We start from the raw sequence: 21,790 nt of genomic DNA, 5'->3' as shown, positions 1-21,790 counted from the left end.
TGTATGGAAGAATGAATTGTAAATATTGAATTTTGTGACTCATATAAATATTAGCTGTCATGCATTGGTCAGGAGAAAGGCCAAGGGTGGGTTTGGAGGGACTGGGAAGTAGATTGTGGTCAAGGAAGGGGTTTTCAGAAATCAGTATTGTGGAGGTCAGGAAAGGGGAAGATGGAGAATTTTTGAGTTCCTGGGTCGTATCTGGATTTGTCCTGTGGGTGCTGGTGAGGGGCAGGGTGAGTAGAGGTGAGTAAGACTGTGAACAGGGCCAGCTATGGTCCAATCTTACCTCCTGGGCGTGGAGAGATAGATGGTTTGGGGTGGAGAGATGGCAGGCATGCAAATAAGCATGAGACATGTCAGGAAGCAGTGACAGTCACTGATAGATATTTATAAAAATACCCTTGTTTGACAAAATGAAAAGTTGGCATGTCTGTGTTAGTCCCCCAAATTAAAAAAAAAAAAAAAAAAGGTTTTAACAATTGGATGAATACTGAAAATCTGAGCAAGGTAGCAGAACTGGATGGAGGTTTGTAAATGTCATATTTGGTTCAGGTTTTGTATCCGGCTATGCAACTTGGGGCTGCACCTTAATTTTTTTAGATCTCTGTTTCCTTATCTGCCGTAGATCAGGAGTCCTCAACCCTGGCTGCACATTAAAATCACCAGGAAACTTAAGAGAAAAAACCAATGTCAGAGCCCCTGTACAGTCCAGGTGTATCCAAATCTCTGGGAGTAGGGCCTGGGAATTTTTTGTTAAGTTTCCTTCCAGTTTGGGAATTTTTTTATTGCAGCCAATGTTGAGAATCTCAGGATTAGGATCATCCTAATTGCACATTTTTGTCCTAAAATGTTATGATTCTACATCTTATATCCTACAATGTTGTTTCTTTCAGATACTGTGCACAAAATATTATAAACTTCTCACATATGAAGAAATCTTACTTTTTATTAAAAAAAACAACAAAAACTCCCCATAATTCTCATCAGGCCAGTGGTATAATGTCAGTGTCCTTTGTCCAGTACGTCAGAATCATAAACGTAGTAAAACATGAAATAATTGTTGACCCAGGAGTTGAAAGCATGGACTTTCACTTCTCATTCCCACATTTTTAAAAAGGTACTGACACCTCCATTTGTAAAGAAGACCCTGAAGAGTTCAGAGAGAAGACATTACTGGAAATGTGTTTTGCTAGAAGAATTGTGTATACCGTAAGTTCAAAACGAGGAGGTCCAGTCTCGGGTGCCTTTATTGAATCTAAGTTCTACATGGAGTAGGAGGTGTTTAAAAAGAGGAGGTCCAGTCTGGGGTGTCTTTATCGGATCTAAGTTTTACATGGAGTAGGAGGTGTTTAAAGAGAGTCGGTGCTGTTTTATCTTCACCATTGAAGTTTTTGGTTTTGTCTCTTCCTAAATGAGTCATTTTTTAAAAAGGAACCTAACTTGGGGAGGTGGGGAAACCACTGCTGGGAGGTGCCAAGGAGGGGGCGGGCACTGAGGCTGACAATCAGGGAACTGAGTTCACAATTGGGTGGTTGACCCAGGAGGGGCGGAGCTAAGGACCTGTCTGCCCAGGGCGTATCAGGACCAGTGGGACAGTTTGGTGGCAGTGATGGGGGAGTGGGAAGCGGGTGGGGAAGTTGGGATGAAATGGTAATGATGTTGTTTATTAATTTACTAAGTATTTTCTGGAACACACCCAACAGACATAGGGCCTGGTATCAAGGCTCAATCCACATGTGCTAGGAAATTAAGAACACAGGGGAAGGAGCTTTCTAGTTTTCACTTCATCTGGGGACGGACACAAATCATGGAGGTCAGGCATGTCTGTATTTCTTGCCTTTGCAAGTAAGCGATCTGAAATTACAGTGTCCCGTACCGGTGTGAACAGTACAAGTGAAAATGTTAGTCCCAGGCAGGATTTCAGAGGAGGAAACATGGCAGCCTGGAGAACCCATGGTGGAGGGCCAGGAGGCCCTCCTGGGAGCCAACCAGATGTTGGTGGAGAGCCCTGTGGGACCTCCACACATCACTTCCTCGTTCTGTGCTAATTTCTCCCACCTGAGAAATGATCTCAACACCTGAGTCCCCCAGATCCCTGAGAGCTGATCAAAGTGTCCACTGCTCCTGATGCCTGGGGAGGGAGGAGAGGGACAGAGAGTGGGGAGATGTTGACAGGCTCCGCGTGGAAGCCAGAAAACCAGGGCAGCTGTGTGGGATTGGTCCCTGTGCTTCGTATGAGAGCGGAGCACAGGGCGGGTGCTCTGGGCACTGGGAGGAGTTGTGTGTCTGTGGAATGTTGACTGCGCACGCTCCTTATTCCATACCTACCCCTGCCCCCAAGAAGTGCTCATTTCCATCTTTTCTGAGTGCTGTCAACCTCCTGCAGTTGAGCTAGCGTGTTTTCTAAGCTTGTCACAAACTTCCTGTTTAGGTTTGATCTGGGGCTTGGTGTGTTTCGAAACCCTGGCACTGACAGAAGTCCAGTGCTTCTCTCTTCGTGGTCATGAGGAGCTCCTTTTGTCCTCCTGCCTTTTGCTGATTTTGGCCACCCTTCTTTGCAAACCTTCCCTCTGGGAAATGCTCTCTAGCTTCTGCACTAGCTCCTCTTAGGGAGGGTTGAGAGCTGTGAGATCTGAAGGTTGGAAGAAGGGAGAGCAGCATACTTATAGGGCCCCTTATATAATGCCAGGCACTGTGCTGGATGTGTCCCCACATTTCTTGTTTTATTTAGGCTTCACATTAGCTCATGCAGAGCCAGACTCAGAGAGGGGAAGTGACCAGCGTAAGTTGGCCAGCCACTATATGACAGGGTCAGGGTTTGATCCCAGGCTTGACTCCAGAGCTCCTGGTATTTCTACTGTGTCTCGAGGACCACACTGTGCCTTTGGTTCCATGGGTTTGGGGAGATCTTGATTTCTTAGTGGGCATCTTGGTGGACAGGATTGCCTTCCCCTCCATAGGTTCCTCCTGGACCCTTGTTTGTTTGTTTTTAGTTTAGAGTATAATTGCTTTGAGGGCTTCCCTGGTAACTCAGCTGGTAAAGAATCCGCCTGCAATGCAGGAGACCCTGGTTCAATCCCTGGGTTGGGAAGATCCCCCGGAGGAGGGCATGGCAACCCACTCCAGTATTCTTGCCTGGAGTATCCCCATGGACAGAGGAGCATGGTAGGCTACAGTCCATGGGGTTGCAGAGTCGGGCACGACTGAGCGACTAAGCATAGCACATAATTGCTTTACAGTGTTGGGTTGGTTTCTGCTGTACAACAGCGTGAATCAGCCATAAGTACACACATGTCCCCTCCTCCTTGAACCTCCCTCCCACCCTGCAGCCCATCCCACTCCTCTCGGTTGTCACAGAACACCAGGTTGAGCTTCCTGTGTTACAGGGCAACTTCCCACTACCTCTCTGTTTTACATGTGGTAATGTATATGTTTGGAGAAGGCAATGGCACCCCACTGCAGTACTCTTGCCTGGAAAATCCCGTGGACGGAGGAGCCTGGTAGGCTGCAGTCCTTGGGGTCGCTGAGGGTCGTACACGACTGAGCGACTTCCCTTTCACTTTTCACTTTCATGCATTGGAGAAGGAAATGGCAACCCACTCCAGAGTTCTTGCCTGGAGAATCCCAGGGACAGGGGAGCCTGGTGGGCTGCCGTCTATGGGGTCGCACAGAGTCGGACACGACTGAAGCGACTTAGTGGCGGCAGCAGCAATGCATATGTTTCAGTGCTACTCTCTCAATTTGTCCCACTCTCTCCGGCCCCTGCTGCGTCCCCAAGCCTCCCAGAGCCCTGTTATTCAGGTGCTGTCCATTCTGTCTGCATAGACTCCTGAGTGCCTTGTTGACGTTCACTTTTCCCAACCATCCTCCTGCTTTGGCCCCGGAATTCTTAGAGTTAAAAAAAAAATTATTGGAGTATAGTTGCTTTACAACCGTTTCATCTGTGCAGCAAAGTGATTCAGCTATATGTATAATATATCCCCTCTCTTTTGGATTTCCTTCCCATTTAGGTCACCACAGAGCATTGAGTAGAGTTCCCTGTGCTATACAGTAGGTTCTTATTAATTCTCTATTTTATACATAGTAATGTATATATGTCGATCCCTGTCTTCCAATTCATCTCTCCCCCCCACCCCTTTCTCCCCTTGGTGTCCATACATTTGTTTTCTACATCTGTGTCTCTATTTCGGCTTTACAAATAGGTTCATTTGTACCATTTTTCTAGAGGGAATCTTAATTTTTTTTTTTGCGTTGTCCCCAGCTGATAGTTGAAATGGGTTAGGGCCAACTCCCTATTTCCCAGAAGTGGAGGATCCTCTTCCCTACGTTTACCATCCTGCTGGTCACTGTGAACTCCATTCAGCCAGATTTGAATTGCTCACATTTTAAGCTCTTCCCATGAAGAGGGAGGAAGATAGGATATCTGTGTGAGTGCAAGCAGATAGCTAAGCAGGGGTTCCAAGACCTTGAATATGCAGGAGGTAGGCAGAGAGCTCCGTCAAGCCACCCTCATTATTATCATGGTGGCTGTTCCATGGTGTCAAACTCTGGGGGCTCCTACAAAGGAAGAATAGTTACCCTTCTAAAACTTCAAGAAGGCCCTGTGTCCCTTCCCTTACCTGTCCCAGTTCTCTTGTATTTTCTTATATTTATACTTCTAGAAGTATATCATCTGCACTCCATCAGAATTGTTCTGTAGATCAAGTGACATCTACCCTTGTAGGCTCTGTTAAGCAGTGGGCAATTCCAAGCATTCAACACATATATTAATTACCCTCAAGGGGTGTGCCATCTACTCAGAAACTCAGCAGACGGAACACTTGCCAAGAGAAGCTAAATGCAGTGAACTCACAAGAACACAGATTGCTCAGCAAGTTGGGACTCAAATAGGGTGCTCAGAGGGATGGAGCTATGGGGATGAGGGAGGGGATGAATGTCCCAGCACTGGGACCTTGAGGGGTGCATGGGGTGGAGCAGAGCATGCATGTGGGAAACAAGAGTGAAGAAGGATCCTTCCGGTTACATAGGACAGCAATGGGTAAAAACAGTGCTGTGAGCTATTATAAATACTCTCCACATATTCAACAAGGGGAGAAAACAAGATCAGAAAAGAGAAGAAAACAGAAGATGTTAAAAAAGATTCCAGTGGAACTTTTAGAGCTGAAAGATACAGCATTGGAAACAAAAAAACATACTGGATGAGATTAAAGTAGATTAGACACCAACTTGAAGTCACGGCAATAGAAACTGTCCAAGAAGAAGCACAGAGATATTTAAAACAAAAGCATAGCATTGACTTGTGGGACAACATTAAGTGATCAGACATATCTGTAAGTGAAGTCTCAGTGGGAAAGGGAAGAATACTTGAACAAATAATGGAGAAAAATTTTCATAATTCTGTGAAGACTATAATTCAATGATTGGAAAACTGTGACTTGCAAGCCAACTATGGCCTGGAGCCTATTTTTGTATGTAAAGTCTTATTGGAACAGAAAAACCAAACAAGACAATGGTGTGGGAAGGTTCATCTGGATGTGTCCCCTGAACCAGGGGGGATGCTAGAAGGTCAGTTAGAAGACGTTTATTATATTAAATTTTAGGAATGAAATGTTGAGGCCTTGGACCAGGGTGGAGGTATGAATATAGACAAGAAGAAAGAGAGATGGAAGATTTCAGACCCCGACTGGGATTTGACTTGCTGCCTGTGAGACCTGGAGCACGTGACTTCGTTTCTTGAGGCTTAGTTTCATCAAGTGTAAGCAGATGTTCAGAACACTGCACGGGACTAGTGTGTGAGGGTTTTAACTTGGGTCGCACCCAGCACACAAATGTGAGAGGCAGGATTGGTGACTGACGGGGAGGAATCAGGGGAGCGGAGAATGAGGACCGGAAGGGTTGAATGTGGGGGCCTGGGAGAGTGAGGCAGCTCAGACAGAAAGGGGTGGCGCTGTGTGGGGTCCCAGCATTCTTCATTTGGAAAAGGCCCGTCTCCTAAACTCAGGCTGCCACGGGCTTGTCCCAGAAACCCACAGCCACATGGACTGTGCGTGTCTGAGCCCACGGCCTCTCAGCTGCGACCTCAGTGATGCTGGCCTGTGACCTGCTCTCTCTCCTGTCAGGGTGGATACTGGGTGATGTGAGGGAGACCTGTGGGGGTGCTGGGTTTCAGGGCTGACCCTGAGAGACGTTCCCCACCGTCCCCACTCCCTCCAGTCCCCCTCCTGTCTGTCCTTGGTCACTCAGGAGACAACCTTCCTTCAGTGATTTCAGCCCCTCGCTCAGCAGCAAGCCCACCCAGGTTCTCTCCTCTCCCGTCATGCCATGATCTCCAGCTGGGCTCATCCCATCTTGGTTTCCTTCCACTCAGAGGAGGACATGCCCCTCTTCCTCCTGGCCAGAGGGAACCTTCTTCCTGCACCCAGGGACTCACTCCTTCAGTTCCTGGGACCTCACCCCCTGCAGTCATGCTGCTGGAGTCTTTCCTCAAACCTTCACCCCCTCTTTGTCTTTTGCCTCTCTTCTTCCTTCCCGTTCTTTCCCAGACGGAAAGAACCTACCCTTGGGTTTTGGTCCTTTACTGAGGCAGCCCGCTCAGGCCGGCTTCTGCCCTTGGGAGGTGTGAGGGGTGCAAGGGAGGATGCGATGGGTTCGCTGCACAGGGCTCCTGCTTCCACATGAACTGCTCTCCATGTCACCTGTGGCCTCCATGTGACCACACCCAACACACACTGTGGTCCTTATCTTTCTGGAGCCTTTGCTACTTCTGACACTGTGGACAACTTCCTCCTTCTTGCAACTCTCTTTTCTCTTGCCTTCTTTCATTCTGCAGATAAACCTCTCAGCCACTATTTCTTGAGCATCACCTGTGTGCTGGGCTCTGGGGCATACCATACTACCAGGTCCCTGCTTTCAGGGAGTTTCTAATCTAGTGTGAGGGGAGATGGATAAAAATATAAATAAAAGTCAGGTGGTGATGAGCGAAACAAGGAAAGATACAGCCGGGAAGGGGGATGGGTGCTGGGGTTGTTAGGAGGGTCTTACTGAGAAGGTGACATTATCATGGAAACCTGCAGGAAGTGAAGGATGCCTGGAGGAAGAGTACTCCAGGCAGGGGACAAGCACATGAAAGGCCTGGGGTGGGAGCCTGCTTGGGATGTTAGAGGAAGCCACTGTGTTTGGGGGAAACTGAAGGGCAGAGTAGAAGAGAGGGGTTCAGGGAAGAGGCTGGGCCAGGTCGTGTGCGTCTCGTGGGACATTTCAAAGACTTTGCCTTTTACTTTGAGAGAGATGAGACACTCTAGGAATGTTTTGGGCTTCCCAGCTGGTGCTAGTGGTAAAGAACCCATTGGCTAATGCAGGAGACATAGAGACATGGGTTCGATCCCTGGGTCGGAAAGGTCCTCTGGAGGAGGGCATGACAACCCACTCCAGTATTCTTCCCTGGAGAATCGCAAGGACAGAGGAGGCTGGCAGGCTACAGTCCATGGGGTCGCAAGGAGTCGGACACGACTGAAGTGACTCAGCACGCACACGGGAATGTTTTGAGCAGAAGACTGATTTTTAAATGATCACTTAGGAGGCTGTGAGGAGCCTAGTGTATTAGTCTGCTAGTATTCCAATAACAGAGTACCACAAGCTGGGTGGCTTAAAGAGCAGGAATTTATAGTCTCATTGTTCTGAGGCCAGGAGTCCGAGAACAAGATGTCTGCAGGGCAACGCTGCCTCGCAGGCTCTAGGGAAGGACGCATTCCAGGCCTCTCTCCTAGCTTCTGCTAATTGCCTGGCTTGTGGCAGTGTGACTCCAGTCTTCACATGGTGCTGTCACTGTGTAGGTGTCTGTGTCCAAGTTTCTCCTTTTTGTAAGGACACCAGTCACATTGGATTAGGGACCCACCCTGCTCAGTGTTGAAGAACAAAATGGCAGTCCACTCCAGTGTCCTTGCCTGGAGAATCTTATGGACAGAGGAGCCTGGTGGGCTGCAGTCCATGGGGTCACAAAGAGCCGGGCACGACTGAGCGACTAACACACTTACTGCTCAGTGTATGATGTACGACCTCAGCTTAACAGCTCATGACATTGCCTTCGACCCTATTCCAGATAAGGTCATGTCCTGAGGTTCTGGGCTTAGGACTTTCATGTAGGAATTGTGGGGAGACACAATTCAACCTATAACCCAATTCAACCCACAATATATGGATTATAACGGGCAAGGATGAAAGTATGGGGACCAGCTAGGAGGTTAGAGCAATATGCTAATAAGAGAGGCTTTTTGGACCAAAGTGATAGCAGTGGAGATGGTGAGAGTCTGCATGTATTTTGCAGATAAAGCTGACATCATTTGCTGATGGGTTGGACATAGGGTGTAAGGGAAAGAGGGGAGTCACAATGACTCCTGGGTTTCGGAACTGAGTGACTATTAGTTTAGAATTGAGTGTCTTTCTTTCTTAAATCCTCTCTACCCCCAGGAACCCTGCAAGGGCCTCTCACCAGGCAGGTCCTTCCATTGCTGGGTTCTTCAGGGCTCCATCCTTAGCTGCTTCTTCAGTCCCTCCTGGTTGATATGATCTGTCCCCATGGTGAAGCCAGATATCCTGAATGTGCTTTCTGGGTCACCCCTACAGGCCCTGGCTCTGGAGGATGCTGAAAGAGGAAGACACAGAAGCAGGACGACCCTGAGAGATTAAGCCTCTTAATCGTGAAACAGGTAGCTTCTCTGACATTCTGGGTGTTTGAATGCTCATTTCTTTGATCCTTGTGGTGTGGAAAATGCCCCACAGATTGGAGGTCACCTGCACTGGGCCTGGACACCCACAGGCGTGTGTGCATTCCAGGCAGATTCTTTACCTTCTGCGCCACTAGGGAAGCCCCCTCAGGGGTGGATATCCAGGTGCAAATGGAAAATACCCGATTGACCAAGAGATGCGCTCTTAATATATTCTCACTTGGAATATATTAAAAGGGATGTTTCTACTTTAGAACCCAAATAGGGCTTTTCGTTGATTTGAGTGAGTGAAACTTTGCATTATTAGGTCAGCTACATGGAACCGATCATTGGCTCTGGGGGCTGGAAGGAGCCCAGAAACCCTCCAGTCAAACTTTACCCGTTCTAGAATTGAAAAGACACAGGGAGATCAAGTGACTTGCTCACGGCCACTCATTAGTTCATGAAAGTGTTTCTTGAAAGTCCGTTGTATTTTTTCAAGAAAAAAAAACACAAAACCACTGGAAACAGGGCAAAGCAAAATATGAGCAAGTGCTAGGAAAAAGCTGTGGATGACTGCTTATTTCCCATTTCTCAGTTTGGATTCTTTGGGGTTGTGAATGTCATAAAACGGAACTCAAAGGGGCTCCCACAGCACAGGGAATTAAATGAAGTGACTTGTACCAGCAAAATGCAGAGATGGGATGGACTATAGGGTACATGTGTGGTAGCAGCTCAACTTGTCATCAGCAGTCCAGTTTCTTCCCTTCTCTCAGCTGCTTTTCCATGGTGTCAGTGCATCCTAGGCCTTGCTTTTCTCCTGGAGGCAAAATGGCCACAGAAGTTTCTGAGCTTATTGTTGCATACCTCTCCAGCCAGAAGGAAAGAAGCATCCTTTCCAGTAACTCTTTGAAAGACTGAGAAACTATCTTTTCCAGAAGTCCCTCCCCAGAAAGCCAACCCTGGCATTTCATTGGCCTGAACTGAGTCATATGTTCATTCCTTAGCCAATCACAGTGGCTAGGTGAACACCCCCTGTTGATTGACAGGGATGGGAGCTATTTCCTAATTGGCTTATCCCTACACTGGGTGATGTGTCAGCTTTCCTCAGAGCACCTGGGTGGGGGAAGGCACAGGTCTGGATACTGTTGTGGGAGGAGGGAGATAGACATGCGCGGAGTGACAAATGATATGTATTATATTGTATAATCTATAGACTAGCTACCAATTGTTGAGGTAACAGTGAGAGGAAACCCACTCTTAGATAGTGGAAGTCTGAATTTTAGTGTTCAACATAGCATAGTTTCAGACAGACTCTCAAACAGTTCCGTTGGAAGTCTTGCAACTGATCTGCTTTTCAGTATGTCTTAGAACATAGGACTTTCTAGGAGGTTAACTATGCCTTGTATAATGCTGTTTTATTTCTAATATGCATATTCAAGCTTTTTATAGCCAGAATAAACACTCTACTCGAATTCTGAGTTAGTGGAGATTAAATTACAGTAATGAAGTTGCTCTTCTATAACCTCATCTGTAAGATGGGAATAAGAAAAGCACCTTCTTTATAGGTTTGTTATTAGCATTAACTGAGGTAATCCAAGCAAAGTGCCCAGTGGCCCAGTGGCTAGCCCAATAAATGTTATCTCTATTAGCTTCATATAACTCAAAATACTGTCATGTTTACATGTTTATGTGCATGTTTAATCTGGGAAATTAACTCTTTACAACAAATATATGTCACTGATTAGCTCAGTTAGAAACAAGGTAAATGAAGATATTAAAATATTTAGTGTTTATGAATTTTTAAACTTTTTTTTTAATTAATTTTGGGGGGAAAATTAAATAAAGAAAAATTTAAGTAGCCCACAGTTAAATTAAAGGTAGCTCAGTTGGTAAAGAATCCACCTGCAATGCAGGAGACCACAGTTCGATTCCTGGGTCGGGATGATCCGCCGCAGAAGGGATAGGCTACCCACTCAAGGATCTTTGGGCTTTCCTTGTGGCTCAGTTGGTAAAGAATCTGGCTGCATTGTGGGAGCCCTGGTTTCGATCCCTGGGTTGGGAAGATCCCCTGGAGAAGGGAAAGGCTACCCACTCCAGTATTTTGGCTTGGAGGATTCCATGGACTGTATAGTCCATGGGGTCACAAAGAGTTGGACACGACTGAGTGACCTTCACTTTCACTTTCATAATCCCTGGAAAACAGGGAATTTTAACTTTACATATTAATGTATTCTTGGTTGAAAAAAAAATCTTGTAAGTAGCTGAGAGCCTGTTACGACCAACTGATTTTCTTGCCGCCGTTCTCTGTCTGGAGTTCCTGGAGGGGCAGATGGCCCTCCTCAGCTTTGGCTTCCCACAGCTAAGCTTTCCTGGGTGGATGGGATAGACTTTAGGATCATCTGGATTGGGTGAGATGCTGGAGTAGAGAGAAGCTAGCCTTGGGCTTTTATTTCAGTGGAATTTTATCTGATAGAATGCTGTGGATTGTTCTCGAGAGCCTTGGGTGCCATCAGGCTGACCTCAGAATTCTAGGAGCTGAAGGGTCTTGGTTTGGGGTTCTCAGATCAGTGGTGGGAAGAGCACAAGTTGGCACAGCACCCTGAAATTGATTTCTGAAATGGGAGGTGATAACTGTGAGGATGCAGGATGGATAGGGCACAGTGAGGGGCTTATGGATGGAGGGAAAAGTTCCAGAGTGACCAGGAACTTACAGACCACAAATTTATAAACTGTAAAAATTTTCATTCTCCTCCCTGCTGAACACTGACTTAAATTTTCTGTAGGTTGTTTGTTGCCCCAAGACTGGCTGGTCACCATGGTGATAAAGTAGATGAGAACTGGTGATAACTGAACAACTGACCTTAAATTCCTTGGTTTGGAGGATGCTGTAGAGAAGTGATCCTCAAATGTACAATAGATCTCCTGGACCAAGAAACTACAAAAAAGAATTGAGGGGATTAGCTTAAGGCTACCAATTTTTTTTCTATTTCGCCAAGGAGGGACAATTTCATAAAAGAAAGGACCATCTTGTTGCTAAAATAGTAGGAAAGAGATAGTCTAAGGAGTGGAATCTTTACACTGAAAATATTCAGCTTTGGGAATGATTATTTCACTCCTTATTTTTCTGGCAACACCTGTGAAAACAGTGTTAAAGGTGGATGCTTCCTTGCAACTGTGCCTAACAGGTGTTGGGGATATATGGAGTTACTATGCAACTGTACGGAGAAAAATCATAGTTTTAGGAAGCTTCTCATGGAGCCTAGGCATTCACTGACATCATGTCTTTATTTGATTTAAAGGGACAGGAGAAATTCACTTAAACACAAGTTTTGATAAGCCCAACTCATTTTCTAAAAGAAGAAGAGCTGTTTACTCTCAAGTCATTAACTTAGAATTGTTAGTTTAATTTTATACTGATAGGAAGATCTTGCAATAAATAAATAGTTCAAATGAAAAGGCATGTCAGTAGTTTTTTCCTTTTCCACCACTTATCACTGAAAATGGCAAATTTGTTCAGTTTCCTTTGGCTTTCAGTGGTGTGCTGTGTTTCTGTGTGTGCGTAGGCCCTGGCTCACACACACACACACACACACACACACACACACACACACACACACACAGAGAAAACTTAGTTTGGTCTGAAAGGCCTCAGAAAGGAAAGGGTACTTTTGAGAAAAGCAGTGTGTCCACCAGTCAGTTGCTAATAAGTGTTAGAACTTGTAGCAGCAATTACATCTTGGAGCTGTCAAAAGAGGGTGACTTTTTAAGATGCCTTTGAAGTCATTAAAAAATAAAAAACACCAAACATACACCCAACCGCCCCTAGCATCCAAAATAGCAACAAAATGTTTCTCATTCTGCTTTGCTTCACCCGCCTGCATGGCTTTGCCGCAAATACATTTGGCCTTCCAGCCCAGGATTAAGCTTCTGTGTGGGGCCATGACTGAGATGAGGGGAGCAAAAGATTGCTCGCTGTGTCTGTGTGAAACCCTGAATGGAATCGTGGAATCTTAGCGCCAAAGAGGGTTGTGAGGTTTCTGCCATCCTGCCAGGCTATCCTGACACTCATCACCTTGACTGACCAAAGGGCACCTAATCCTGACGTTTTGTGGATCTCTGATGTTTCATGGATCCTCTGTAGAATTTGTCTTCCTCAAGAAAAAGCAGGGCTGCCTGGGTGGCACTGGTGGTAAAAGTGCATGCTTGTGTGCTAAATCGCTTCAGTTGTGTCCCACTCTTTGCGACCCTATGGACTGTAGCCCACCAGGCTCCTCTGCCCATGGGTTCTCCAGGCAAGAATATTGAAGTGGATTGCCATGTCCTCCACCAGGGGATCTTCCCGACCAAGGGATCCAACTCACGTATCTTGGGGCTCCTGCATTGCAGGTGGATTCTTTACCGCTGAGCCACCTGGGAAGCCCAGTGGTAAAAGTACCCTCCTGCTAATGCAGGAGACTTAAAAGATGCTGGTTTGATCCCTGGGTTGGGATCAAAAATCAGTTGGGATCAAAGCAGACCATCCTAAGCAGACACTCGCGTCTGCAGTGATTGCCCTCTTCACTGCCTCATTCCTGGAGTCCTGTTTGTATTGTCCTGTACGCTCATATGGCACCGTCCTTGCATGGTCTAGTAGACGCTCGGTCTTAACTGGTTCAGACTCTGCGCCACTTGTTTCTCCTAAGGTGAATCTCCACAGCAGGCTATGCCGTCTGCACAGCTACAGCTTGGTGTGCTTCTGGGCCGACATTCCCACAACCCTCTTGTCTTAGCCGGCTTGGGCTGCCGTAGTGCCAAAATATCATAGACTGGGTGGCTTAAATAATAGAAGTTTATTTCTTACAGTTTTGGAGGCTAGGAAGTCCAAGATCAAGGTGCTGGCAAGGTAGGTTTCATTCTGAGACCTCCTCTCTTGGCTTCTAGGTAGCCGCCATCTTGCGTGCTCACATGACCTCTTCTTTGTGGAGAGAGGAAGCTCTGTGTCTCTTCCTCTTCTTCCTTTGGTTTTTTTAAAAGAAATTTTTTTGTTTGATGTGGGCCATTTTTAAAAGTCTTTACTGAATATGTTACAATATTGCTTGTTTTAAGTTTTGCTTGTTTTGGCCACTAGGCATGTGGAATCTTTTGGTCCCTGACCAGGAGCCAAACCTGGACCCCCTGCATTGAAAGGAGAAGTCTTTACCACAGAACTACAAGGGAAGTCCCTCTTCTTCTAAGGACACATTTCCTGTCGTGGGGGCTCCACCCTTGTGGCTCATTTTAACTTAATTGACTCCTGAAGGCTCCGTCTCCTGATCCCATCAGATTGGGGGTTAGGGCTTTAACATAAGAATGTGGGGGCATGGGGACAAACAGCCCATAGCAATGCTCCTGGAAGGTCCAGGAGCCCTGCAGTAAGCAGAGGAGGCCTTAGAGTTCCGAGCTTTCCTTGCTGTGGGAGAGGTGCAGTGTTCCCAACTGGAGCAGATGGTTCTGTGGACTAGAAAGTTGGACGACATTTACCGCAGAGCTGGAGGGAACCTGCAGGAGCCTGGTGATCTCCTTGTCTTTTCAGAGCTTCGATTTCTTAGTTTCATATGTCAGTGGTAAAGTTGTGGTTGCCAAACTTGGTCAGCCTCAATGAAATCTGGATGGTTTAGCACTCAGTATTCCCATGAAGTATTCTATAACTTGGTGGGCCTCTGAAAAGGAGGCTCTTGGAACCAAAGCCTGGGAAAATGGGTTATTTCTTAGCACTTAATCATTTTGGGCATTTCTTCCTGTTTCATGGGGGGAAGAAAAGGCAGTAAATTAAAACTGCTCCCTGTTTCATGAGAGATCAGTATCTTACAGTGTCATTTTAAATATATACAAACACAGTAATGTCCACATGGACAGAGATGTGCACACAGGAACACACACACACATGCCAGGTGGAATTTTTTGTTGTTGTTTTTTAAATTTTTTTAATGGAAGGATAATTGCTTTACAGAATTTTGTGGTTTTCTGTCGTACATCAACAAGAATCAGCCCTAAGTACACCCATGTCCCCTCTTTCCCGAACCTCCCTCCCATCACCCTCCCCATCCCACCCTTCAGCCTATCCTTTGAAAATTCTTTTAAACTTTCAAAGAACCAATAATTTCTGTGTTGTATAAAATGTTCCAGGGTTTAGAAGAAAGATGGAAAACCTCCAGATCCTATTTTCAAGCAAACATGACCCTGATAACAGATCTGGCAAGTCCCCAAAGGGAGGCTCTATTACCAATCTTGCTTAGGAATGTGAAAATATGAGATAAAATTCTAGTGAGTAGATTTCAATTCTAGAGCATGTGAGTGTTCTACCATATCCAAGTCAGTTGTATTCCTGGAATGTAGGAATGGCTTCATATACATTATATTTTCATTTGATTCACGAAATGGTTTAAGTAAAAATATGTAATAATCTCATTAATATCAAAAGTACATTCAATCAATTCAACTTCTAATTTCAGCAAACCACTTAAAAAGGAGGAATGCACTATGTAAGATGACCATTCCTTAATCTGATAAGGAAAATTGAGTTCGTGGAGTCCATTGGCTTTATACTTTATTGGAGCCCCAGAAAGGTATCACTGGATATGAACTGAGATCAAAGCAAAAAGCCAATGCAGAAAGTTATAAAAATAGTAACTTTAGAGAATAAATACTGTAAAGAAAATAATAAAATAATCATTAACTACAGATTGCTTAGTTGTAAATTAATAGTTAAAGAGATTTGCTAAAATCCTTATTTCTAAATGGTGAGATTAAAATTAAGGATTTGGATACTTGTGGAACTGGTTCATGAGTCTAATGCCATTCCTTTCAAAAGTCTCATCAGGATTTTTAAAAATTTCACCAGATGGTTCTAAGTCTATTTGGAAAAATACATATATGAGAACCTCAAGGGGAATTATGAAAATGGTTTTGGAGGAAGGGAGTTAGATCTACTGGATATTAAAATATATAGCACTCTCAGATATTAAAATGCATTATGAAGCTTTTGTAATTAAAATATTTTGGTGCTAGAAGAAAAGGGGGGAGCAGATAAGTGAACTAGGATAGTTCAGAAATAGACTCTCACAGATATAATTTAATAAATTATAAAGAAGTCATCACAAATCAGTGGGAAAGGGAAAATTATTCAATAAATAATTTCGATGCCTAGTTAGCAATTTGGAAAAAATCATTTGACTTCATCCAAATGAATTACAGATGGATTAAACAATTAAGTGCAAAATGTAGATGCATAGGAAATCAATAGAATTGAATATTGCTTAGAAGCAAAAGAAGAACACTAAAAAGGGAAAAGAATTGTCCATCAAGCTACAGGATAGTCAAAGATTTCTTCATGTAAAAAACAAATGAGAAAACAATAGCCTGGGAAAAGTAACTAACAGAAATTATTCTTTCTTATGTGCTAAACAAATTAAAAAGGAAGACACTGAAACCTGGGTAGAGCCCTTGAAAACCTAAAGAGAACACTAAGCAAATATGTGGAAAGTGTTCAGTTTTGCAACAAGAGATATGTAGATTAAAACAGCAGTAAAGTGCTATTTTAACAAATTAGCAAAACAACCCATTTTTTAATGATAACCCCAATTCTGATGTTATTACATTATTATGAAGCCATTTTACAATGTATTAAGGAGCTATATTATTCATTCATACATTTGATCCAGTAATACCACTTCTGTGGACTATCTTTCCACATCCCCCTCCAAAAGAAATAATACCAAATATTTAATATGCTGTTTAGACAGTGATGCTTCCCTGATGCATTATTTACAAAGCAAACACACACAGACATTCACACAATTAATGTCCAGCAGTTGGGTAACTATAAAATTAAATAGTTCTTCTCTCAGCATAATACTCTACTATAATGAATAATTATTTTCAGGATACGTAGCATTGTGACAAGATATTTACAATATAATTTTATGTGCAGAAATTGCAGTATAAACTGTGGCATAGTCTTACTGTGGAATGTAACTCTATCAGCTGTGCTGTTAAAATGAATGAACCATAGCTGCTATGACAACACAGAAGGATCTCAGGAATATAACGTTAAATAAAAAAGCAAGTTGCACAATAGCTGCGGTGTGATTCCAATTGCATAAGGTTTAGATGCACGCGAAACCAGTGATACAGTGTTTACACATCCACATGCATGTGGCAAGACCTGTGAGACCAAGTGAGTGTAAACAGAGATTCAGAATATTGATGGGGGCAAGGCTAGGATGAAGGAACAGCCCATAGAGTGAGCTAGGAGCATGGTAAAAATCTCTTCCTTATGCTGGTCTGTGGACACACCTGCATTTATTATTGCTATTTTTTATACCCTTCATATAAACTGCAGATATTTAAAATGCATTTAATGTTAACTAAAGGAATATTAAAACCAGTATTCGCTGATTACACTTAGGTACAAAATGTGTATCCCTAATAATGATGGTGGGCTTCCCAGGCAGCTTAGTGGCAAAAAATCCACCTGCCAAGCAGGAGACTTGGGTTTGATCCCTGGGTCGGGAAGATCCCCTGGAGCAGGAAATGGCAACCCACTCCAGTATTCTTGCCTGGGAAATCCCATGGACAGAGGAGCCTGGCGGCCTACAGTCCGTGGGGGGCAAAACAGTCGGTCACAACTTAGTGACTGAACAACAGCAATAAGGACGGGACGGAGTGTGCAGGTAACGGTGATTGTCTCCTTCGTTCATCTTCTCTCATTTCCACATTTTCAGGTATGTGCTTACATTATTTTTAAAAAAGGAAAGGAAAATTGAAGACCAACGCAGTTGTAGGATGACGTAAGCTCCCTCCATTGGAGGGTGTGCCATTGCTCGGAGGGTGGTGGACTGATTTATAGCTCTGAGGCAGAAGGGGAGATGGATTTCAACTGTAAAAGGAAAGTGTTTGAAAAATGGATCAGTCCATCAATAGTTACTGAGCATCTTTCCTGTGAGACAGCATTGGCTTCGCCTGCCTTCCAAAGAAATTTTGGACACTGAGTTTTGATGAATTGCTGAAATGGGTGAATTAGAAAGGCTGGTGTTTCTTTGAATTCCTTTAAAAAATTGTTTTTTAGCTTCATTGTTTTGTCTGGTTATAAAATAATGCAATTGATTTTAAATAGTCTTACAAAAAATATAATAGAACCTGAAGTAGATTAGACATTTAAACTATATCTCAGTTGAAATTAAATACAGGAAATAGAGAAGCCTGTTAAAAGACACCACAGGGATTTGATCAGGAAGTTCTTAGGAGCTAAGACCCATATTTTCTCAGTAAATAAAATGGCACGGAAAAGGATGGGGGGGCACTATGTAATAAATTTTACAAGAGTCAAAAGACATTAACCAGATACAAATGTTAACCTTGTTTGGATCTTGATTTAAATAAACCAACTGTAAAAAAGCATTTATGAGATAACTGGAGAAATTGGGACACTGACTGGATATTTGATATAAGAAATTATTAATTTTTAGGTGTGATATTGTTATGATGAGTATATTTTTTAAATACATGCTAAAGATTTTTGGCAAATGAAATATTGGATATTTACTTTAAAATAGTACAGTGGAGAGTTTGAGTATGTTAACTATAAAAGTCCTTATGTCTCAGGTATATTCATCCAGGATTTACCTTAAAATCATCCAGGGATAGGGGGCATCTAGAGATATGGATGAAATGTTGTCAGCTATGTATAATAATAGGAGCTGGGCCGTGGGTAAGTATATTCTTGCTATTTTGTGTATGTTTATTATTTTCTACAATAAAACATAAAATAAGCATAAAAAAGTATAGAGAAGGAAGTGAAGGTTACCCATAATCCAACCCCTAGGAGAGAACTACATTTTGATAAAAATCTCACTGTACTTTCTCTGTATGCACTTATAACATTCTATACATATACACTTTTAAACAATTAAGAAAGTATACTAACTGTGTTGTTTTGTACTCTGCTTTTTTATATTGTGGTCACTGTTGTGCACATTTAGATCTTCATCATAATTTAAAAATATGGCTATTTATCATTCCAGTATGTGAATACACACACACATGCCATCGTTTATATATCTAACAAGTACCTTACAGATGAGTATCTAAGTTGTTTCATGGTTTTCACTATTCAAACATTTCTACATACTTGCTTATTTCTTTTGACAAATATGTAGAAGGTCAAAGACATTTTTAAAAGCTTTTCTTTCCTATCATGCCAAACTGTTTATTGAAAATATGATACCATTTTGAACTCCCTCCATTTTATCATAAGCTCAGCCACATTAGGTGCTATATTCACAATCTTGTAAATGTTTGCCAATCTGATAAAAGGATAAAGATTCTCTTATTCTAATTTGCATTTATTTATTAGTGAATTTTCATAAGGCATGTTAGTATTTTCTATTTTGTGACTGGGTGTTTATATCTTTTCCCCCAATGATTGTATTTATCCATCACTTATTGTTTCCTAAGTGCTCTTTACATATTAATAGTTACAAATATTTCATATATTATGTAAGTTGCAATATTTCCAGGTTTATTGTCATTTAACTTTGGGTCATTTTTGAACAATCATTTGTCTGGAATTGCTTTAGTAGATTTTTAAATGTTATGCATCTGGGTTTTGTTTTTTTTTTTTTGAGTCTTTGTAACTTTCTAAGTTTTAATTTTTGTTACCTTATTAAGTACCTTAATAGAGATCTCATTACATAGCATGCCCTCTAAAGTTTGCTTTTTTATTTAATAGCTTTGTTGGTTATCAAATAAGGCATGTGTGTGGTGGAAAGAATACACTTGAAAATTTACCTTATAATTTATCATACAGTGCATCAGATAAAATTTGGTAATTTACCCTTCAGTAACTTTTCTATATGTGTGTATTAGTTAGAGTAACACTTGCTGAAGACACAAAACCCCAATTATAACTTCACACAGTAGAGGATTCCTCAGTCCAGCATAGATGCTCCTGATTGGTGCTCAGCCCTCCAATGAGCAGTTCCATCTTATGACTCTTGCATTTGCTAGGGCTTTGGGGTCTCTGCCTCTATCGAGTTAGCCAAAAAGTTAATCTGGATTTCCTGAAACATCTTACATAGTTGGCAGATGAAAGAAAACTTACCACCTCAGCCTGGAAGTGAGCCACCTCTCCTCACTTCCGCCCCTATTCCATTAGTGGGAATAGTCACATGGGGCCATCTAGATACAAGGGATGCTGGGAAATGAAGTCCCTGGCTGGGCAGCTGTTTTCCAGTGAAAACCTTACAGTCTGGCAAGAGGAATATGAATATTTGTTGGACTTTTGGCTGAATCTGCCACCATTTATTGCATTTATAATGCATATAAATGTATACTGTATAAGTAGGTGTGTTCAATCGTGTCTGACTCTGCCTGTAGCCCACCAGGCTTCTCTGTCCATGGAAAATTTTCATGCTGGTGCAGGTTGCCCTTTCCTTCTCCAGGGGACCTTTCTAACCAAGGGATTGAACCTGCGTCTCTTACATGTCCTGCATTGTCAGGCAGCTTCTTTACCACTAGTGCCATTGGGAAGCCTGTATAGATATAAATATGCGTTACATTTATAATACATATAAAGTATATGATATATATTTTCTTTACAAAATGGTATTATCCTACTGAGTGTTGAATTTTAGCATCATTTTGTGGGCATTTCCCTGTGTCTTTAAATCTTTTTCAAAAGCATGAGTTTTAATGTCTACACGGTGTTCCTTGTATTTCATTTTACCATTTTTCTATTATAGTACAGTTAGGTTTTTCTAGATTTTTATTATTGTGATTAGTGCTGCTATAACTGTCCTTGTGCATAAATTTTTGAGCATTCCTCTGATCATTTCCTCGGGGAAAATTCTTGCTTAGTATTAAGGCTGGTGATATATTATACCAGATGGCCCTTCAGAAATTGGACTAATTTACACTGCCATCAGTGGTGTTTAAGGATTCTTATTTCAGAGCACCCTTGACTGTCCTGGGCATTATAGTTGTTTAAATTTTTGTCAATTTGTTGAAAATAGTTTGGCATTGTTGAATTTGAAAGCTTTGCTTAGTAATGGGTCTGAACATTTTTTCGTGTGGTCATTGATAATCTTTGTGTGTGTGTGTGTGTGAATTGCCTCTTTGCATCCTTTCTCATTTTTATTGTGCAGTGTTCCATCTTTTTTCAATCACTGATAAGAGATTTTCATGCAGTGTGCGTATTGACTTGTCATATGTTAGAAATGCATGTATGCATGCTAAGTTGCTTCCGTCGCGTCCGACTCTTTGCAACCCCATGGACTGTAGCCTGCCAGGCTCCTTTGTCCATGGGATTTCCAAGGTAAGAATACTAGAGTGGGTTGCCATTTCCTCCTCCGGGGATCTTCCCAACCCAGCAATCAAACTCGAGTCTCCTGCTTGGCAGGCAGATTCTTTACTGCTGAGCCACCTGAGAAGCCCATGTTACAAATATTTTTTATCTAACTTCTTGCCTTGATTTTCTTTTGTAACCTAATTTTTTTAGATTAAACTCTACAGTTGAAACTCTGATGTGTGATATCACACCCGCTGAATCTTCCCAGTTAGCAGTACTCCTGAGGTTAAACAAGCAAAGCAGATTCTTTTTTTTTATGATCCATCATATGGTTGGAATGCTTTTAATGTGAACTTTAGTTATCTGGGAGTGAGGGGGTTTCATCAAGAAAATAGACTTCCCCAGAAGAATTTGGGGTGCTGGTCTGAGTCACCCATGGAGATGGTAAGACCTCCTTCTTTATCTTCCCAGGACACTTAGGAGAGGCAGGAAGACAGGTGATACCTGACAACCCCATGGTTTTAGCTGAGTGAGTAGCAGCAGAGGCCCTCTGGCTATTTTTCATGTTAGATCTTATTTAGTAGCATGGCGGGCACCAAACCAGGGATCAGCAAGCTGAGTTGTAGTCCCAACTCTTCCACTCACTCACTGCGACCCCGTGCAAGTTTCTTGTCCGACCAACGCCTCAGTTTACTCCTCTGCATAATGCTCGGGGTTGTTTCTTGAAGTATTTATTCATTCATTCATTTGGCTGCATCGAGTCTTAGTTGGGGCACAC

At 43.0% G+C, this 21,790-nt stretch overlaps 1 protein-coding gene across 12 annotated transcripts in view; it reads left to right on the top strand.

Moving 5' to 3' along the window:
- TRERF1 (transcriptional regulating factor 1) overlaps positions 1-21,790 on the top strand; it is a 210,301-nt gene that overhangs the window by 78,103 nt on the left and 110,408 nt on the right. For 10 of the 12 annotated variants that reach the window (XM_010818254.4, XM_010818255.4, XM_024983967.2 and 7 more), the window contains one exon: positions 8,626-8,708. The exons of 1 other annotated variant lie outside the window; for it this stretch is intronic. The gene's annotated coding sequence lies outside the window, so the exon portion shown is untranslated. Of the gene's footprint in view, positions 1-4,013; positions 4,054-8,625; positions 8,709-21,790 lie in introns of all 12 variants that reach the window. One more of the 12 variants, XM_024983961.2, reaches the window with a different exon arrangement.

Source organism: Bos taurus, chromosome 23, assembly GCF_002263795.3.
Source record: "Bos taurus isolate L1 Dominette 01449 registration number 42190680 breed Hereford chromosome 23, ARS-UCD2.0, whole genome shotgun sequence".
NCBI lineage: Eukaryota > Metazoa > Chordata > Mammalia > Artiodactyla > Bovidae > Bos > Bos taurus.
Note: the sequence above shows the minus strand (reverse complement) of the source record. Positions and strands in the feature narration are given on the sequence as shown.